The sequence below is a fragment of the Typopeltis vanoorti genome, chromosome 10 (genome assembly GCF_054136105.1).
Source record: "Typopeltis vanoorti isolate ZY-2024b chromosome 10, IOZ_Tvanoo_1.0, whole genome shotgun sequence".
In the NCBI taxonomy this organism is placed as follows: Eukaryota; Metazoa; Arthropoda; class Arachnida; order Uropygi; family Thelyphonidae; genus Typopeltis; species Typopeltis vanoorti.
The window spans coordinates 55,634,029-55,656,352 of record NC_143558.1 but is presented as its reverse complement, the minus strand read 5'-3'; positions in this window follow the sequence as shown (position 1 = coordinate 55,656,352).

Genomic DNA, 22,324 nt, shown 5'->3' with positions numbered 1-22,324 from the left:
TTGAGTCAAATTAATGTTACAAAACGTGTAGCGATAATCTTGTGTTTACATTATTGTCCTATTTCGCATCCAAAGTAATCCAAGTGTGCAGCCATGACGCTCACCTAATAATGTTGAGTCACTGCTCAATACTCGTAACCAAATGACGTACCAAAACTTTAACAAATATTTTATTACATTTCATATAAATTTTAATATTCTAATATAATATGCTTTAATATTACATATTTTATATATATTTAAGTTAAATAGCTAAACATATATAGTTACACCAAATTCTTATTTAAATAAGATTTATAAAAAAAATCAATATTTTTGAGAGTTATATAAAAATAAAAAGGATTGTTAGTCAAATGCAATTTTCTACAATACAATTAATTACAAAATGTTGACACTGCGGGCTATGAATTTCGATGATAAAAGGTTAAAATCAATTAGTCAGAAACTAGATATAAAGAAACCAAACCATCCGAAAATAAACGCAATTAAGAAACCTCCAAACAACTCTCAAAGTCTTTATGTTATTCATAGTTAGTGGCGTGTGTAATTCCATAGTCTCATAACAGACGTCCCATTCGTATTAGACAGCATTATCATCTTCCTTGAGTGAGCATTGTTCCTATTGTTTCCTACACTTGTTTAATGGTTCAGCATCTTTCATCAGAACATAAAGATCAACATTTCACGGTTGGAAACATCTTCAGCGAGTTCTCGGTAAGCGGTCAAGTGTCACGAAAGAGCGAACGCTTCATTACTTTTTCGTCATCCTTGACTTCGTACCACTCTTTACCCAATTACTGTTAATTGTGTGAAAATAGCTACTCCGCACAAATATATCGGAAAACATTCGCATTTTCTACGGACATTGGTCTCATCTTTGGATGATTTCCAAGTATATTATAGGATAACAACTTCCCACAGGTTGTAAAGGCGGAAATAATGTTTGTACAAAATTTGTTTATACTCTTCCTTCTTTCGGAGCAAATATCTTTTAAATAGTATTAGTTTAAATGATAATTAAAAAACAATATGTTAAATCTTATTTTATATATAAAAATATTTTTCTTTTAGGTTTCTTTTTATATTCATTAAATATACATATATATTTTTTTTACCAAAATAGTTTTTATATATGGCTGATAGATAAGTGAATGCTGTAAACGAAGTAATTATGAAGAGGGATTGAACAATCGACCGTGAGATGCGGTGATTGATTCATTCAATCCAATACCCTTGGAGGGTAATGGATGGCAATGCTGTAGCCAAAGAAGTTCTAACTGAGGCTCAGCTATTGCTGTTACTCTCCTGCCATGATCAGAGCTTTAATAGCTCAATAACACCTTATCCCTACACTGTCCTCTACAGATAACGGGGAATATGAAAAGCATTCTTGCTTCGCCCCTTTAAGCCAGTCCTTATAAGGACTATAAGGAAGTAATTATAAGATGGAAGAGAAAAAAGATGGCGGCTCGCTTGTTAGTGTTGTGATGAATTGAGTCATTCTCTTGTTAATTAGTGAGAAGGTGATGATTGTGTGGAGTGACCGGCAAGTGATATTTGTTGTAAATGTGTCCTGAACATCACGCCATTATTATTATTATATTATATATCAGTGCTTCTACCCAAAAAATTTAGAGTCCTCCATAAAGTGCCGGTAAGGTAAGGCTTCAACTGCACGGTAAGCGTTTTTTTTTTTTTTTCAACTTTAGATGCTTCATACTGATAGTCATGGAAAAACAGCTAAATGAGACAATATTCGACTAGGTATATAGAGAATTTATAAGACTACGTGAACTACTTAACATCAATTGGCCGGGAAAAGTGAAAGTTTACGACACGTTTCCCCCGGAAAGTGTCACAGACGTTGTCGCAGAAGATCAGTTAGAATCGGTGCCGTCTACTCCTTCAAACTTTGTAGAAGTGCGCGCACGCAAAAAGCGAAGAACAACAGAAGAACCGCACAATGACAATAATGAAATGGAACAGGATTCTCAGGGTTCGGACTCCGCTATTTCTCCCAAAGAAAAGGTGCCTCCGATCATCCTTAGAGAAAAGCAGAAATGGGCAGCTTTAAGATCCACAATGTCCAATCTGCACATTGGCTTCATTAAGGCGAAAAAATGGATGAAGGCATAAAAATACAGCCAGCAACAGTGACAGACTATAGAAGGTTGACCAAGGAACTGGACGATAGAGGCATCCAGTATCATACCTTTGTGCTCAGCTCGGAAAAAAACTTAAAAGTGGTCCTTCGTGTTGTCTGTGAAGACATTGACACTGCAGAAATAGCGCTGCGGACCTGAATTCTCAGGATCTGCCTCGAGTTAAGGTCAGCAGAATGTACAAAGCAGACAAGACTCCCATGCCATTAGTCCTAGTTGAGATTCATAAAATATACAAGGATATTTACAACTTAAAAACAGTCTGTGGTCTCATCGTCACACCAGAACCACTCCCGAAAAGATCATCTTCTGGGCAGTGCCGCAGGTGCCAGAAATTTGGCCATGCCCAGAATCTTGTTCCTGCGAACTACGAAGGATGTACTCAGCACCCAAAGAACAGACGGATGGAGGCAGTCAATCTGCCCTCCTCCTACAGTATAACAGAGGTCCAGGCATCAAAACTGGAGACTCAGCGGCCACAGTCGGAGACCTCTAATAATAGAGACACTCAAAATCAAACAAGAAGTTATGCCGATGTGACCCGTACAAATAGACCAATTACCAGAACAAAATCAACCAGTAGCACCTAAAAATCTAACAGCTGTTATTATGGCCTCACTAACAAACGTGCTACAAGATTTCAGCCTGTCAAGCCCTATTGCAACCTCCACTAAAAGATTTCTTCGTGAAACGCAGGTCATCCTTACAGCTCTCATAAATGAATAGTAACAAACTCATTCCAGCATCTCTTCAGATGGTTTCTTGGAATGCAAACTGCCTCACAAACAAAATTCTGGAACTCGGAGATTTCAATATAGGTATCAACCAGATGTTATATTAATCAGTGAAACTCATTTAAGACCCTCAGACAATCCTAAAATAAGGGGTTATCGCCTATACAGAAATGAGAGATTACTCTACAGAGGCGACGGTACTGCCGCCTTCATTAAAAATTACATTAAGCCCCACTCTGTGAGCCTCCCTTCAACCACTAACCTTGAGATCACAGGCGTGGAAGTAGTCACCAGTTCCGCTGGCGGATTGAAAATCTACTCAGCTTGCAACCCTCCCCAAAAATCTCCTACACTCTGACCTAAATGCCATCTTATGTGTCAGATAGCCCACCATTATAGCTGGGGATCTGAACTACAAGCACCCTGCGTGGAATTGCACAACCACCAACAAGAATGGTTGCATCCTTTACAATTACTTAGGATCAAGCAATGCTGTTGTGGCAGGCCACACAGAACCAACTCATCTCGGTACGTTTGGCACTGCTGACATCCTGGATATAGCTCTCCTGCAGGATATCAAACTTCAATACAGCATTATATCTATGGATGAACTATCATCCGATCACAACTCCAATTCTACTACAGCTGGGAAAACAAGAATACCTGTCTCCTCCTCCTCACTCCTACATAGCATAGGAAAGACTGTCAACAGCACTGAAGGATTATATTGGACCTGTTCCTCACATACGCACAAAAGAAGAAGTGGAAACTGCAGTTACAAATCTCACACAACAAATTAATTCTGCTATAACGGTAGCTACCTCCTACAAATCTGCCCGCAAGCCAGATCGTTTGCCTGAAGACACCATGAACTTGATCGGAGACAAAAACAGAGCTAGGAACAGATTCCTTAACACACGTGCACCACAACATAAAACAGCTCTAAACAGGATAAATCGGGCAGTAAGAGATGCACTCAAAGCTCATAGCCTCCATTTCACCTACTGATCACTCCATCTGGGGACTACTGAAAAATATCAGAAACAGATCCCTTCCCCCAATATTCTCTGACCAGGGCCTTGCTCACGCAGATGTAGACAAAGCAGAAATTATAGCAAACAATTTCGAGGAGCAATGCAGGCCCTCGTATGGAAACCTTGACTTTGACCACATATATAAGATTCACAGCAAGGTAAGACACTCACTTAAACTTCCTGACACTAGCACTGACCATATTGCACCAACATCACCTGCTGAGATATATGACATCATTAAAAAATAAAGAACAAAAAAGCTCCTGGGCCAGACGATATTACTAATCGGGTGATCAAACGTCTGCCCCGAAAAGAAGTAGTGCACCTGACCACAATTATAAATGCAATTCTAAGTCTTTACTATTTTCCTTCCACCTGGAAAAAACCTGGCCGATGTAATTCCAATACATAAGCCAGGCAAGAATCCTCACCTGCCTCAAAATTATCGTCCAATCAGTCTCATCTCCAACCTAGGCAAGATTGCGGGGAAGGTCATCCTCGCACGTCTTCAAGCCTCAATAAATGAACTAGACATCCTTCCTAAAGAGCTGTTCGGCTTTCGGTAATACCACAGTACTACTCACCAAATCCACAGAATTGTGGAATACATTACTACCAGCTACAACTGGCGTCAATACTGTTTTCCTTGACCTATCCAAAGTATTTGACAAAATGTGGCACTTTGGATTGCTACATAAATTTATCTCAGCTGGTATCTCAATGAAATTGACACATTTAGTTAGTTCATATCTGCATAACAGGACCATGCAAGTCAAGATTAATGGCACTACCTCATCTCAGCGACCCATCTTGGCTGGAGTGCCACAGGAATCACTACTGGCTTCATTGCTATTCTCTGTATACATGTCTGATATCCCGCACAACCCAATGACATCCATCATGGCCCTGTATGCAGATGACACAGCATTATTAGTCAGATCTCTTCGACCACATTTCGTTACTACAGGGTGTCCCAAAATTCACGCAAGATTTAAATTTAGCGCCATTTGTGCGGTAAAGTGTTGCCAACGAGAAAAAAAAGACAGCGTGACAGCGATGAGGCTCATCGCTGTCACGCTGTCACAGCGATGAGGCTCATTTTCATCTTGATGGCTTCATTAATCGACAAAATTGTCGCATTTGGAGTTCAGAAAATCCACGAGTGATTGTTGATAAACAAATGCATCCGCAACGTGTCACTATTTGGTGCGGATTTTGGGCTGGAGGCATCATCGGTACATACTTGTTCGAAAATGCGGCTGGTAAGGCAATAACAGTTAATGGTGCTCGCTATCGCAACATGATAATCCAGTTTTTTGTGCCTAAATTGCAAGATATGGATGTGGACGACATGTGGTTTCAACAAGACGGTGCCACATGCCACAGAGCCCGAGAAACAATTGAATTACTGCATGAGTCATTTCCTGGTCGTGTAATTTCCCGTTTTGGTGATCAGAATTGTCCGCCCAGATCATGTGACTTAACGTCGTTGGACTTTTTTCTTTGGGTTTTTTTTGAAGTCTAAGGTTTATGCCAACAAGCCCACGACCACCCACGCCTTGAAGGAGGAAATTGAGCGCTGTATCAACGAAATTCAGCCACATTTATGCAAAACGGTCATGGAAAATTTCGACAAAAGAGTGCGTATGTGCCAGCAAAGCCGTGGAGGCCATTTACCCGATATGCTGTTCCATGCATAACCCTATACTTTATGAAGCAATAAGAAATTACAATTTTTAATTAAAAACTTGTGTTTTCTATCAAAATCACTTCTTGCGTGAATTTGGGACACCCTGTAGAAAACTTCAAGAAAACCTTCTAAAATTAGAAAGATGGTTCTCCAAATGGAGACTGCAAGTAAATCCCCTAAAAAGTTTAGCTATTCTCTTCACAAAAAAGGTCGAAATCTCCTGTAGGAGACATCTTATTATTCATCACCAAAATTCCCTGGCAGACTGAAACAAATTACTTAGGTGTCGTCTTCGACAAAAAATTAACTTTTAACCAACACATCAAGGCTACATGTACAAAGGCATCTAAAGCCATCGCTCAGATCTACCCCCTAATAAACAGAAGCAGCAAGCTAAACATCAGAATCAAACTGCTTTTATACCAGCTGACGATTCGTCCTATAGTTACTTATGCTTAAATTTGTTCTCCAACCTGGAGAAGCATAAGTAATCATCAACTTCACCGAGATACAAATATTTCTTATATCTTCTCCTTCCTACAAACTTTAGCTGCAAAGGTCTTCCTAAAGACGTCCACTCATCCCAATGATCTAGTTCAGCAAGCTGTAGCCTATGAGCCTACGGATACATTCAAACACAAAAGACCAAAAGCTATTTTAACTTCCTTCAGTGATGTATAACCTCCATGCCCATTCTGGGCGAGCAAACTGCTCATAATATTTTCCCTCACTGTGACCGTAACAGACAACGGGGTTATATGAAAAGCTTTTTGCTTCACCCCTTAAGTCATAAATGTCAGTCAAGTAATTACAAAAATTAAAAGTTGTAATTATTGTAAACTGTTTTCTGCTGTTGATGTTGATATACTGATATAAATTTGTAATTCTATGATAATTATAACTATGAAAGTTCTATACTTTTATTATAATTATTAAATATATATTTATTTATAAAATAGATTATATATGATATTAAGTTCTGAAAAGATTTCATGTCGCTCCGATGGTCAACACACACGCCATTACCCCATAGGCCTGCCAAGCATTTTTATAGTTTTTTTTTTAAATATTTTTGTTACCCTTTTATCTTTAAATCAGTAAATTTTGAATCATTGTTTTTTTACCATTTTTCATTTATATTCGTGTCGGTTTCAATCCTGCCATTTCAGCTTATTCATTGGTTCTATATTTTTATGTTATTTCAAATTTAATAGTTTTTACGGTATGTACCTTTATCTTTGAAATAATGTTGAATTCAATATCCACTTAATTTCAATAATTGTAATAATGTTTTATATAAAATATTATTTCGTGACTACCTTATTTATGGTCATTTATACTTATTAACTTGTTTTAATACATGGCCTACCATTTTGATTGAGGAATTCCATTTCAGCTAAATAAGATTTTGCTATATGTATTTTAATATAAAAATATATATAGCAAAACCTTATTTAACTTAAATAGAATTCTTTTTATGAAATATATATGCAAATAAAGCATCGTAAATGAATAAATATTGATTTTAAGAAAAATAATTAAATAATTTTAGTTATTTATAAAACTCAGTACAACACCTTTTAGAAATCAGATTCCTACATGTATTTCTAATTAAAAATAAAGGTTATTGTTTTTATTAATTTAATAGAAGAAACTTGATATTCTCTGATTATTTTAATAAACCATCTGGTTGATATTAATATTAATAAAGTCTTTTAAGCAAACAAATTTCCTAAAATAAAATTTAGTAAAGAAATTGATTTTCCAAATAGATTTACTAGCAGTGATTATCTAAGCCTAATTTGCATTGAAGAATCGAAGCAAAAATCCCTCGAAGAATGCATTTTGAAAGTGAAAGGTAAGACCATTCTTTCCAAGGATAAAAAGAATCAATATTGAATGCTGAAATGTGGGTGAAGATGGAAAATTAAAAGACACTCGCTCTTAGCGGAAAATGAGAAGAAATCAATACAAAACGATTGATTATTCATTTAAAAATTCTCTCCTTCCGATTTTTACATTCAGCCTCGGTAATTTTAAAAAGAATTTGCATGCATACATAAATTTGTATCGTATTTTGGCAACACGTTTTAGCAAAAGCATAGCATCCGTGTTGTTGGAGGGGGGGAAGGGGGTTGCCATTTCTACCCCACTCTTCACCGTAATGAAAGCGGCAGGTTGCAACTATTAAAGTGTGTCGGCAGCTTTTACTCCATTCCGCTCTCATATCGCTTGTAATTACTGCAGCAAATATAAAACTTGTCAATTATCTTTACTGCTCTGCCTCTCTCATCCACACACGTTTTCTTCCATGCCTTACACAAGTCGTTCTACGCTGGCTCTGCAGAAAATTTAACTCTTAATGACTTTTAACTTCAGAAGTCGTTAGCAACATGCACAAGTAAATGCCAAGCTTAATTTTAATGCTGTGTGACATTTGGATTGAGTCCCTTTCTTTCTTAAAAGCGTCTGGTATTAGTGATTTTGTACGAATGCCTAGAATATCTTACCAATAAGATGAATCCTTCAAATTTTTCTTTTAGTCGACTTCTGTCTCATCATTATTCGCGCTACACTTGAACTGTGTGGTAATCAGCGTGTTTTATTTCCTTAATAGCCGAGATATTGTTATGTTAATTCTACTAATTGGAGCTTGTGTAGGTACCGACTTTTATCCTATTGGTCGGTACACAATGTCAATAATTGAACGTTCCATATTTTACGACTTCTGTCAAGTATTTGGCTCTTTCTCTCTCTCCCAAGAGATTTCTGTAATAAGGGAGAAAATAATTTCCACAAAATTTGTTCGATTTGAATCTCTGTTCGTTCCAGAAAGTTGCAAATTCTCTTCTAAACAGCTTAAAGGAAATCTAGTTTACTTTTGCACTTATATCGTATTAATTAGCACCCTTATTTAATCTTAGTTGCGCTACTTAACGAATAAAGGATTCCTTGTTTGGAAGCGTTAAACATCTTCACAACTAAATTATGTATGGAAATATTCAAAGAGTGTTTGCTCTTTCTCACCCATTGAAGATCGTTAAAGTGAGACAGATAAAACTGTAAATTAATTAGTAGTAAGCAGAAGTAACTACGTGCACAAACGTGCAAATAGAAGCATTAATCTATCCACAAGAAATGGGAATAATACTAATAGCCAAATGTCAAAACAGATTTTAAATTAACTAATGTTCTCGTCTCCGACAGACCATCAGTCGGCAAAACTTCCCATGCCGTGTATAGATTGAATAGATAATTTTTCAGTGTGAACATTAATAAAAAAGAAGATTTATTGGCAAATATATGACAAATTTTGTACCTTCAGAATCTTGTTTGTTTCCTTTTTTTGTGTACTTAATTTTGATGCTAGCGATTGTTGTTGTTGTAGTGAAACTTCAAGTGGCTAATTTGTACGATGTGTGTACAATCTTTAAAAAAATGTATAATGAGTTCAATAGGTCTGGTCTCTCTCTCTCTCTCTCTCTCTCTCTCTCCTCAAATTAAACTGTCAAGCCACTTTTGGCTTGTCAGTCTTACTTGTGTTCGTCTTATACATCGTATGAATCATGCTACTGTTCATAGTGTGCAGGAATCAACAGTTACAGACTTAAGCGTTGAGAGAAAGCACTGCATTCGTTTCAAAAATTTATAATGTACAAACAAACTCCTACATGATATCTCGAAACATATTACAATCACTTAGTTCAATGATGATGATATCCATACCGTCCTCGGATGAGAGAAAAACAGTTCAATCTACTGCACTCCTATCAGAACTTAAGCCTTCCTGATTTAAAAAAAAAATCTCCACTAGTCCTTTTAATAACATCCAGGTTCCTAAGCAAGAATAGATCTATCTTATTGGATTAACATGTCTTATCAATGTCACATATTATGATTTTGGAAAGAGATCACCTGCACGATATGAAAAGAAAAATATGTAGTAAAAGCAAGTCAGTGATTTTTTTTTCTGACATCGCACAAAAAACTTACGGTGTCTTGACATATCTGCTATACCATAAATAACAGCATAAACAGAGATACCTGCTAGCGTTTTTCACTCTGTCCTACATCTTCATGCTCAAGAATTAAATATTTTATAAACGTTAACCTCCAGATCACTAGACTGGAGTGGGTTGGTTGGAGCAACTAAGTTGCGAGATCAGTGTCTATACTCCGTTAATGGTGTGTGTGTGTGTGTGTGTGTGTATGTGTGTGTGTGTTATCCTGCTGGTTTACCTATTTTCAGGAGTAAAAAAAAAAAAACGAAAAACTCCAGTATGAGATCAGCTAATTCATCTTCAGTTCAAAGTTTTTATAGATTTAACAACGCCTGTTAAATCTATACAAAGAAAAAAAAAAAAAGGACATCAATCTCTATGGAAAATCATGAAGGCTCTTCATGTCAACCGGAGTTCTCTTCCAACATTCCATGGAATAGCGTACAATGACAAAGGAAAAGCAGAGCCATTCGCAACGGAGATGTTGTGCTGCCCTGTTGTACCTTTGTATATGTATATGCTCAGTGAAATATAAAAAAAAAATGCAGATCATCGTGAACATCAGATCAATGTCACCTGTTGAAGTAAATGGGATTTTTTAACATTTTTCAAAAAGTTAAAAAAAAAACAGAAAAGCTCTGCGCTCGGACAAGATCTCCAAACAGGTTACTCAAAAGCCTTTCTCACAAAGATGTGTTACGTAAGCATCTAGATTAGAAATGCAATAGCACGGCTCTACTACTTCCCTTTCATGCTGGAAATTCGCCGATGTTTTCTTAATCTCCAAGCCGTAGAGCGATTTAATTTCCTCGGGAACTATCGCCCTATTAGCGTGCTGTCATGCGTGGGAAAGATCTCAGAACAAGTAATCCTCTCTCGTCTTTAGGAAGTTACAGAGAAAATAGGAGTCATCTCAGATGAACAATTTGGATTCCTCAAAGGTAACACAACAAATGTGCAGAATTACTGAATAGATCAGCTTAGGACACGACTAGCGACAACACTCAGATGACAACATTTGACACTGCGGTCTTATCTACAAACTTTTCAAATTCCCTTCAGTTTTAATTTTACTCATCAAATCACACCTCAATAGTCACAAATTTAGAGGGAAAATAAATGAAGTTATTTCTTCAGAAAGAAGAATTGAGGTGTCCCACAGGGCTTCTGGCTATCACCGGTACTTTTCACCATCTTTATGGCTAATCTTCCCGACACGCCTTTAACAATCACGGCCCTCTATGCTGATGAAGCAGTTGTAAGGACCAAATCATTAAGCTGCAAATTTCAATCCTTATGCTAAAAGACTGGCTTTAGAAATGACGCATCAACATGAATCCCGAAAAGAGTAGAGCAGTTCTTTTCAATGGAAGGAGATGTGGTCGTGTTTGGAACTCCCATTCCTTGACAGCCTCTAGATAAATACTTAGGAGTTCAGGACAAAGATCTCGTACCGACTGTGTCTGTACAAAATCCACGAGAACAATTGCACAAGTTTGTCTCCTCCTATCCTTCTCGTCCGTCCTAGGACGGGTTGAGTCCCCTCGTAATGAGGGGTTACTGGTGTATTAATACAGTCGATTCGCCACTCCTCTGCTGCATCCCCCCTAAGGATGATATTCATGACTGTAATCCGTGTGTGTTCACGGAGGGACGGTTTGCCTGCTTGCGGAATGAAAAACCCTAAACTTGGGGGGAGGGGGGGGACTCTGCTGTCCACGCCCAAGACCGGCTAAATTGGCTATGACTGAGGAAGATCCTTAAGCTCCTCAACTTCGTCGACGGAAATCGAACCTAGGACACTCCTTCCCCAGGCATAGGTTATGAAGCGCATAACCACTAGGCTAACCGCGCGGACGTTTGTTCTCTCCTAAACAAAAATAACCATCTGGACATCAGCTATTGGTTAACAAAATCGTGATCAGCCCGATACTAACTTACCTTGGGGGATACCGCAGATCAAATCATTGAACAATTACAAAAAATTACCGACCAAATGCCTGCGAATAGAATTTAGCTTCCATGGGTGTGTCAGAAAAGGCATAAAATTTAGAAGACCATTGACCTTACGGAGAGTAACCTTAAATTCAAGGGCATATTGTAAATTTTTTCAGATTATTGCGGTGTCGCCGGCCTCGATGACTTTTTTACATTTTAAAACCAAGTTCAGAATAAGACTAATTTGTAATGCCGAAAAAAAAAATAAAGAAAAATAAAACAAGATTCTCTCTCTCGTTGTGTTCGTTCTATTAATAAGTAGTAAAAGCCAGAAAAACGAATAACAAAAATTCTTTACTAATTCCTAAAGCTTGCATAAATAAATAGATTTGTATTATTCACATAGCAGTAGGACTCGAGGCAACAAATAATGTCTGATTGGCCAAGCAGGGGAAGAATTCTATTCTTATCAGCGATATAAAAAACGCGCAGGAATTTTTATTATTCCTGACCCTTCCCCCTTAACTGTCGCATCGAATAATTATTAGTGTTGTAGCCCACGGGAAGAAACCTCGGTAGGAATTAGTGAGTGCATTTTAGTCGGAAAATTATCCTCGACACCAGTCACACGTTGTATAAGTCGCTTTAGAAATGTTTACCTGGCACATTAAGGTCTTGGGGAACAATCGATCAACACTTATTACAAGAAGGGTCACCGGGAGCCGGACTGGATGCCTTTTGACTAATGATAGCATTAAAAGGACTGAATATTGGAGTACTAAAAAGTGTGCGAGCAAGAGAGACGATACTTAGTTGGGCCCATTTGTGCCAATTATCTCGTTAGCTGAAGCGAAAAATTTCAAATAGTTGCCTGGCACAATTATACAAACTTTTTTTTTTCTCTCTCTCTCTCTCTCTCTTCGGCACCTGCATTCACTTGGTTAACTGTCATCCCTCCCCTTCGTCGCAGACTGATAAATAATCTTGAAGAGACATTTCGAACAATGTATAAGCCGATTGGAGACAGGCAACGTAGTCCTACTAATGCAGTTTCAATTAAAGTTTTTTTTTTTCTTCTTTCGTTCAGATTCTTCTTCAAGGTGGTATCTCGGGGAGGAGAAATCAATACAATCAAACAGAGCAATAGAAATGACCGAAAACGATCGATCTAAGTAAGGGGTTCATTTTCAATGGGAGTGGGGGATTTCATACTAAAAGGAATGGAATGTAAAATAATTATTTCTGGGTACAAACACACACACACTGTTCGCAGGTCATCGACCTTCTGAGTCGTTAATACATTTATGCAATGTTCTAACTGTTTTTCTTAACGATTAAATAGTAATGTCGAAATATTTTTAATCTTGCCCAACTTATATAAATGTGTGTTATTAAATCGAATAACTAGCGTTCGTAAGTTATTCCTGGACTTTGGCTTTGCAATCGATATGTGGAATTCTTTCATCCTCCCCCCCCCCTTTCGATTATCCGCAGGGGACATAAAGAGGCGAGAAGTTAAAAATATATTTTGCAATAACTTTCGTTTAGCTCAGTGAAACTGAATAAAAATCGGTATTTAGGATGTTCATTAAAGGATCGTTTGAATTTTGGTTTCAATCAGAATCATTGGTACTGGCAAAAAGCAATCAAAACTAAATAATGTATCTGGTGCGAATAAACCAAATAAATGCCGATGTGTTACAAACGCACTATGACTTTTGAGCCACACTTATCGAACTTTTACAAAAAAAAAAAAAAAAAAAATCAGCTAACGCCTTTTTATTCTGGTATACGGGGAGTAAGCGAGGCCATTTAGCCCTATCTAACTTTTGGAGACTGAGTGGGCAGTTCAATCTCCATTGGCACCAATCAGAGATAGGTGGCCCAAGGTTATCACTAATTAAGCGGTATGCAGTGAAGAGAGACGGATCAAATGTGCCGCCATCTCGTGGTCCCTAACCCTAACACAATATATTTAATGTCTGAAATAATGTGGGTTCTACGGTCGATTTTCTTGAGTTTACGGGACGAAAAATCCGAGTTTCCGAGAGAAAAAACCCGCTTGCCCGTGCCAGAGATCGACTAACTCGGGAACCGGTCGAAAAAAGGCTTAGAAAAATTTCCTCTAGTCGCCGACTAGACTCGAAACCAAGTCTTCCTTCGTGCGGTCAAGCGCCGTGGTGTGCAAACGCCACATCCACTGAGCTACACAGGCGAACTTTTACAAAAACAACAAAAATATTTTCATATTTTTTTATAATTTTTAATAAAAATTATACTTTTTTATAATTTAGAATTACTATTTTGAGAAAAACAATTTAACATAATAATTCTCCTCCCTTTTTGGTTTATTAATGCTTTTTTTTTATTATCCAAACTTTTAGAAATGAAAATTTGTATTTAATATCATCATTAAAATTCGTCTGTCATTTAAATTTGACTTTTTTTAATGCTAGAATTATGATAATCATTGATGTGATTATGTGCAAGAATGCTATTATGAATCGTTCACTTTTATTGCTGAAATAATTTCCTCGATTATCTTAAATGTTCGTTCAAGTTTTGTTTTTTAGCTTACGTTTTTCTTTAGCAGTTCAGAACATATCCTTTCTTGTAGCATATATACCCACTCACATCTGGGCTTAACTATCAGTAGTTTTGCATTCATTTCTTTTGCTATAAATATTAAAAAAAAAAAAACTGATAATACATTCGTTATATTTGATTTGTTTGGAATACTTGAATCTGAATTGGTTAGAAGAACGTAGTCGATGTTAAACTTAATCTTATAAATGAAGATTCGTCCAAAACCACTGAGTGAAATCACAATCTTTTATTTCTATAACCAAAATTGAAATGGGTTGCCATGGTGACCGAAGAGGGCGCTGCTGAGTTTCTTCTCCTTTCTCATTCCACTTCGAATAGAAGGTGGAACTGCACTTCATCATTTACCTTACCAAGGTAGCAATTGAGAGTATGAAAGTAAAACTTATGGTTTTTAGATCGCTTTTTTTCTTATGGTTTCAATCCAATAATGTTACATGTGAACACACACACACACACATACACGAACGCGCTCGTAAAAGCATAGAGAGAGAAGTAGTCAAACATACATCTTCAGATAATGGTACCAGCTTTCTTGTGAGTGGATGCAAAGACATTTATTCGTGTCCTTGGTAAAAATGAGCGTAAAGATATCACACACTACAAACAGTTAACAACATTACTGACTAGATGGGTGAAGCAAACATGCTTTTCATATTCCCCTTTATCTGTGTAAGAAAACTTGGGTGGGGGGGAGTGATCTTTACGCTCGCTCTTTAGGGGCTGTAGAATTAGCTGTGTTCAGCTGACAGCAGGATTGTCTTGCGTCTTTTGTGTTTGCAGTGTTCGGATTCATTGTCGTTGGCAGCTTGTCTGACTAGTGGATTTGGGTGCGTGCTTGTTCTTGGCGAAGAACTTTTCAGCTAGGTCATGACAAGATCTGCTACCAAGGCCTAAAACCGCCGCAGCAAACTAGATAGACGAAACAAGTTGCTGTGGCAGTTGATCATGGGATAGAGTTGAGCTATGGCTTTGGATGTCTTAGCACCTATGAGTTTGATGTGACTGTTAAATCGGAGTTTTTTTTTTTTTTTTGTCGAGTTGTACTCCGAGATATTTGGTTTCTGTCTGTTATGGAATATTTTTCCCGAAGAGCTGGATGTCATCATTGATGAAGGTTTCTCTTCTGGAGAATAGTATGGTTGTGCTTTTGTGGGGGTTTAATTGCATCATCCAGTCAGAGAACCATTTCTCCAGTGTAGTGATATTATCCTGGAGTCGTCGGATTGCCAGGTGGGTACGAAGAGATCTTGTTAGAATATCCGTGTCGTCTGCGTATAGGGCTGCGATGATTATCCTCGGGTTTTGTGGGATGTTCGCGATGCAGATCGCGAACAGTAGAGGGGGGGGGCAGCAGGGAGCCCTGTGAAACTCCTGCTAGGATTTTGCATCTTGTTGAGACTGTTCCGTTGATTTTTACCTTCATAGTTCTTTCGGAGAGGTATGCTTTTATTAATCTTATTAGATTTATTTGTATATTTGCTTTTATGAGTTTGTAGAGAAGGCCTTGGTGCCAGATCTTGTCAAAGGCCTTAGCAACGTCTAGGAATGCCGCGCTGGTATGTAAATTCCAATTATCTCCTGTTGCGATGTATTCTAATATTCGGTGGTATGATTGCTAGTTTATCTTTTCCTAGGTTGGATAGTAGACTGATGGGTCGGTAACTTTGGGAAATTTGGAGATCACTGCCTGACTTCTTTATGGGCATAATGTCTGCGATTTTCCATGCAGTGGGAAAGTGCGGAATTATTAATACTGCATTTGTTGTGTTGACTACGTGCACTATAGCCTTTCGTGGAAGCAGCTTTATAATTTTGTTGGTGATATTATCTGGGACTTTTTTTTTATTGTTGAGATGCTTTATGATGTTCTTTATTTCTGCTGGAGTAGTGGGAGTGATGCGTTCTGAGTTGTCCTTGGACGGCTTTAAGGTACGTTTAACCTGTTGATGAACTTTCCAGATGAGGTTAATGTTTATGTTTTCATATGGTGGTCTACATTGTTTTTCCAGATTGTCCACGGCAGATTCGGCTTTTTTCCATATCAGTATGTGCAATACCGTGTTTGGCCTGCGTGAAGGGAATGATTTAGGTTTGGTACGAAGGAATTTCCTCAGGAATTTCCAGATTGTAAGATCCTCTGGGTTGAGTGCTGTTGGCTTGTCGTCCCAGTCCTGATTTCTGTGGTTTAGCAGCGCTTCTCTCACTTGACTATTTATGTTGTTTAGAATTTTTTGTCTTGTGTTGTGGTATCTTTTTCTGGCTTTATGTTTTGTTCTAATTAGTTCCATGATGTCCTCTGGAAGCCGGCTAGTTGTGTGGGTGATTGTAGTTTTGGTGACTGCTGCTAGCGCTTTTGTTGATTTGATTCGCTAAGTTATTCACAGCTTCATCTATATCTTCTTTTTTGTGCATGATGAGTGCTGAGCCGATGTATTCTGGTAGAATTTTAGATAGCTTGTCCCATGCTATGAAGGTGTGTGTGTGGGGGGGGGAAGAGTTGATCTTGGGTGCCGAGTTTAAGTAGGATGGGATTGTGATCTGAGAATAGCTAGTTGTTACTGATATCTGATGTTTCTGAAAATAGCAATGCCTAATACATCTGATCTGCCACAAGGGCTGTGATGAGTGGGTTCGGTGAGTCTGCTACTACAACTGAGATTTATGTTGTATAGTTGTTTAGCATGCGACTGTTTCTGTTGATAGTGGAGTTGAACAATGCTGTGTGCTTGGCGTTTAGGTCTCCTGCTATGATGGTGGAATCTGTGGAGCCGAAGATGGCGTCCAAGTCTGACATCAGTAGAGAGTTGCTTGGTGAGTTGTAGGCTGTGTATATCTTGAGTTTACCAGCTGGTGTGCACCTCTATGCCGGTTACCTCCAGGTTGATGGCTTGTGGGTTGGTTATGGCATTGTGATTTAGATATGCTTTGATGTAGATGGCAGAGTCTCTGCCTCTGGTGGCGAGTCTGTCCGTTCGCTACGTGGAGTATCCTCTTAGGTTTAGGTTATTTCCAGGTCTTAGGTGAGTTTCGTTGATTAGAATTACGTTAGGATTGCGTCTGTGTGCGAACTCTTGTAACTCTAGTATCTTGTTGGAGACCGTTGACATTCCAGGCAGCGATCAGGAGGGAGTTCGGTTGGATTTTGTTTTAATTCATGACTGAGGGCTGTCAGAATGGAGTGGGTTCCTTGCAGGAATCTGTTTGTGGAAGATAGGGATGAACTGATTTTACTGAATTCATGGAGCATTGTGACTAGCGAGGCAGTCAAGATTGCTGCAAGGTTAGGGCTCGCTTTGCCATTAGGAGCTGTACTCTTAGATCACACTGCTTCTGCATATGTTTGGATTGGAGATTGGATTTTTTTTCCTGAGGTATAGGGATTGGATTACTTTGTATTGGAGAATGGTCACTCTGGTTGCTTCTAGAGGCATTGAGAGGAAGGGTGGTTGGATGGTTCTTACCGCACCACGATATTTCGAATGTAGGCTGCAACCTTTATAATTGGCGGGATGAGGCCGGTCCTAGTTGGCATATCTGGCAGGAGTGGTTCTTGGCTTGGTGCAGGTGATGGTTTTCAACCGCATTTCAGGCACCTAAATTCTGCTTTGCATAGCTTTTGGGCATTGCCCTGCTGAAGCTCTTTTTCTGAGTGATTCTGTGGTGATCCTGAGACCGCAGACTGCGTTTAACTCATAAATATGTTTTTGGGTGTTATTAGTTTCGACCAACACTAGTGGCATTGGTTTCCTGTCTGTTCTGTACATCCTGCTTATCTTAATTGAGATCAGTCCCTGATTGATGAAGTCTGCAGCGATCTCGGCAGATGTGATTCCCTCGGAGCATCACCTTTAGATTTCTTTCACTACTTAGAGCGAAGGCTTGGTGCTGTAGTTTAGAATTGTCCACGTTTAGGTCATTTGTCTGTAGTCAGCAACAGTGGTAGGTTGGATTTGCACTCCCCTCATCGGTATTTTTGGCCCAGGAGTAGGCGATATTTTGTTCGCAGAGGATCAGTGAGACGGAGGTCCACTTTTCTTTATCTCGTAGAATTATTGGGGAGAGGGGAAACTTTTCCCTGTTGCTCGAGACAATTTGTGCAGAGTCGTCCTCCATATGATCATCGTCACAATTCTGCGTCTCTTGCTGGAGTGTTCCTCCTGACAGCTCATCTGTCGAGACTCCTTAGGTGGGGAGACAGTTGTATTTTCACCCTCTGCATTCTCCTCCTCGTCCTCAGGATCGTTTGTTTGCGCATACAGGTTTAGGAAACCCGCCACTCGGTCTCGAACTTCTTTAACAGTTTCTTTAACAGGTCAAGTGCTTGGTTTCTGTCCAAATGTTGGATTAAATCGTCTGGCTTTATATTTTCCATGTTAAGTATATATAAAATCTTATCTGCAATTCAGCTGCTGGAGCTTGCAATTGTCTGTTACCGGCCATGGAAACGCTTGCGAGTTATTCTAATTTTCAAATGTTATTGACAATTTTTATTCTAACAAAAGTAATATTTAAAATGCACCAACTTTGTACAAACGGAGCTCTTTGAATTCACTAATATACTAATTACTTACACTTCGTAATCATTATCAATCGTCAATATATTATATTATCCGTCAATCAATCTGCAAATTTCCTTTCATTTAAAGTGTCTCAGTATAATTTTAATTCAATTAAAATCCAAACATTTAAGTTCTTAAAGTCCTTAAAAGAACTGGGCGATAGACTGAATCCTTGACTCTTTATCCCGTCATCTGAATGAAGAAAATCTTTGTGGATGGAGGGTTGTTGAGCTAAAAAGCTCTAGTCATGGCTGGGTAACAATAGCCGAGCCTCAGTTAGAACTTCATTGGCTACAGCATTGCCATTTGTTATCTTGGAAGTCCTAAAAAGGAATCTTCGATTCTATCAAACATTTAATTTCTGCTTGTGAAAATTTGGTAGATAATACATATTTTTAACTAAACCCTGTTTAATTTAAATAATAGTAATAATAATTAATATTTTAAAATAAATTTAATATTGCATACTATATTGGATAATATTATATATACATCTATATTTATAGCCAAATATAGAAAAAACTTGAAAGTTTCAAATTTCCCAGAGAGTTTATGCGAATATAATTTATTTAAGTTAAGGGATACTGCATCCCATATCGTTTCTTAGCCGAATAAGAAACTCAGAGTTTCATGCCAAATATAGAAACTATATAAAGTTCGGCGAGTCCAAGGGTAAGCAAATACCTGGATAGTGCAACACATAACCCATTTGGTAGTGCAACACTGAGGAAACTCATAGCAAGGGTGGAGCAAGTTCCGATCACTGGAACTTGCTCCTACTTGGCATTTACTCCTAATGTGAAACCCAGCTCCTAGGAGCTGTATTACTGTTCTACATTATGAGAGAAGGTCACTACTCAGACCGGTTTCAACCTTTATTGAGGTGTATTTAAGTAAAGACTTCTCTAAAAATTAGACGATCCCGAAAGATCGCCCAACTCAGCGTTGTTCCACTCAGTGGCAGGCCCATCCCGTCACCAAGAAGAACTTCTCAGCGTTGGCTCTACCCAGTGGCAAGCTCACACCACCACCACCACCAGACAGAGCCATAATCTCAGCGGTGGCCCTACTCAGAGACAGGCAAAAACCTACCCCAAGCAGAGCCTCTCCCATGCTGAATACGAGAGGCTCTACCCCAAGCAGAGCCTCTCGTATTCAGCATGGGAGGCCGGTTTCAACCTTTATTGAGGGCTCATCAGTGAGTAGGTTGACTTAGTTAATACCAAGTTCCTTATTATCCTTACGAGGACTGGCTTAAAGGGGCAAAGCAAGAATGCTTTTCATCTTCCCCGTTATCTGTAGAGGACAGTGTAGGAAAAAGTTGTTATTGAGCTATTAAAGCTCTGATCATGGCAAGAGGGTAACAGCAATAGCCGAGCCTCAGTTAGAACTTCATTGACGATGTTTAAGTAAAGCCAACGTCTAAAAATTCGGTCGACTCCATAGTGGACAAAAGACCGTCCAGCTCAGCGTTGGTTACACTCAGTGACGGGTTCTCCCACCACCGAGCAGAACCGCTCATACTCCGAAGAAAAGCATTCATCGACGAAGCCCCTCACTGGGCCGTGCCGGAAAACACTTTCCCCGGACACTCAAATTGCTCCCTTAAGGCAAAAACCATAAGAGAGCGAACTCAAACTCTCGAATCTCTACGTCCCCGGGGATAACAGCAACAGCCGAGTCTCAGTTAAACTTCACTGGCTACTATATAAGTAAAGCCATCTCTAAAAATAATTACGATCCCTAGACCACTCCACAGTGGTCGAAAGACCGTTCATCTCAGCGTTGGTTCCACTCAGTGATGGCCTTCCCCCACCACCACCACCACCACCGAGCAAAACCGCTCATATTCCGAAGAAAAGCATTCACCGACAAAGCCCCTCACCGGGCCATGCCGGAGAACACCCTCCCTGGAGAGTCAAAATGCTCTCTCAGGCAACCCCCCCCCTCACCGGGAGCAAACCTAAGACAGTGAAACTCAGCATCCCAGGGGATAACATCAACAGCCGAGCCTCAGTTAGAACTTCATTGGCGATGCGTAAGTAAAGCCAACTCTAAAAATTCGGACGATCCCCAGGCCACTCAATCGTGGGCGAAAGACCGTCCATCTCAATGGTGGCTCCACTCAGTGATGGCCTTCAACCCACACACCACCACCGAGCAGAACCGCTCATATTCCGAAGAAAATCATTCACCGACAAAGCCCCTCAGCGGGCCGTACCGGAGAACACTTTCTCCTGAGACTCAAATTGCTCCCTTAAGGCAAAAACCTTAAGAGAGCGAACTCAAAACTCTCGAATCTCTGCGTCCCAGGGGGTAACAGCAACAGCCGAGCCTCAGTTAGAACTTCATTGGCTACAGCACTGCCATCCTTTACCCTCCAAGGGTAATGCCAAGTTGACTAACAATTGACATTTATGTCTTTACGGGTGAAGCAAGATGCTTTTCATATTCCCCGCTATCTATTGTGGTTACAGTGAAGGTAAAATTTATGAGCAGATTGCTTGCCCTGAATGGGCATGGAGATTATGCATCACTAAAGGAGGCCAATATAGCTTTTGGTCTTCTATATTTGAATATGTCCGTTGGATCGTATGCTACAGCTTGCTGAACGAAATCGTTGGGATGTGTGGACGTCTTTAGGAAAACCTTGGACGCTAAGGATTGTAGAAAAGAGAGAATATAGGGAATATTTGTGTCTCTGTGGAATTGATTGTTTCCAACATACCACGGAGCGTTCAGAATCATTCTTAAGCACTTGTTCTGCACTCGCTGTATTTTGATAATGTTAGCATTAGAGATGTGGCTCCAGGCCGGAGAGGCATAGGTGATTATAGGATGAATGGTCATCTGGTATAGTTGCAATTTGATTCTGTTGCTGAGCTTGCTATTTCTATTAATTAGCGGATAGATCTGAGCTATGGCTTTAGATGCCTTTGTGCATGCAGATTTGATGTGTTGGTTGAAAGATAACTTTTTGTCGAGAATTACACCCAGGTAATTTGTTTCTGTCTGCCAGGGAATTTTAGTATTGAATAGTAGCACATCTCCTGCAGGAGACATTGGCCTTTTTGAGAACCGCTGAGCTTTTCAGGGGGTTGACTTCCAATCTCCACTTGTAGAACCAACCCTCCAGCTTTAGAAGGTTTTCTTGAAGCTTTCTGGTAGTGAAATGGGGTCTGAGAGATCTGGTTAATATTGCCGTATCGTCCGCATACAGGGCCAAAATGGAAGTCATCGGATTGTGCGGGATGTCTGACATGTATATAGAGAACAGCAATGGAGCCAGTAGAGATCCCTGCGGCACTCCAGCAAAGATGTGGCGCTGGGAGGATGTAGAACCGTTGATTTTTACTTGCATTGATCTATTCTGAAGATATGAATGGATTAAGTGAACCATTTTTAGTGAGGTACCGGCTGAGATAAGTTTGTGCAGGAGGTCAAAATGCCAGATTTTGTCAAATGCTTTGGATAGGTCTAGGAAAACAGCGCCTGTGCACTGGTGTGCCAGTTGTAGCTGGTTGTGATGTATTCAACAATTCTGTGGATTTGCTGGGTAGTAGTATGGTGTTGCCTGAAACCAAACTGTTCTTTAAGGA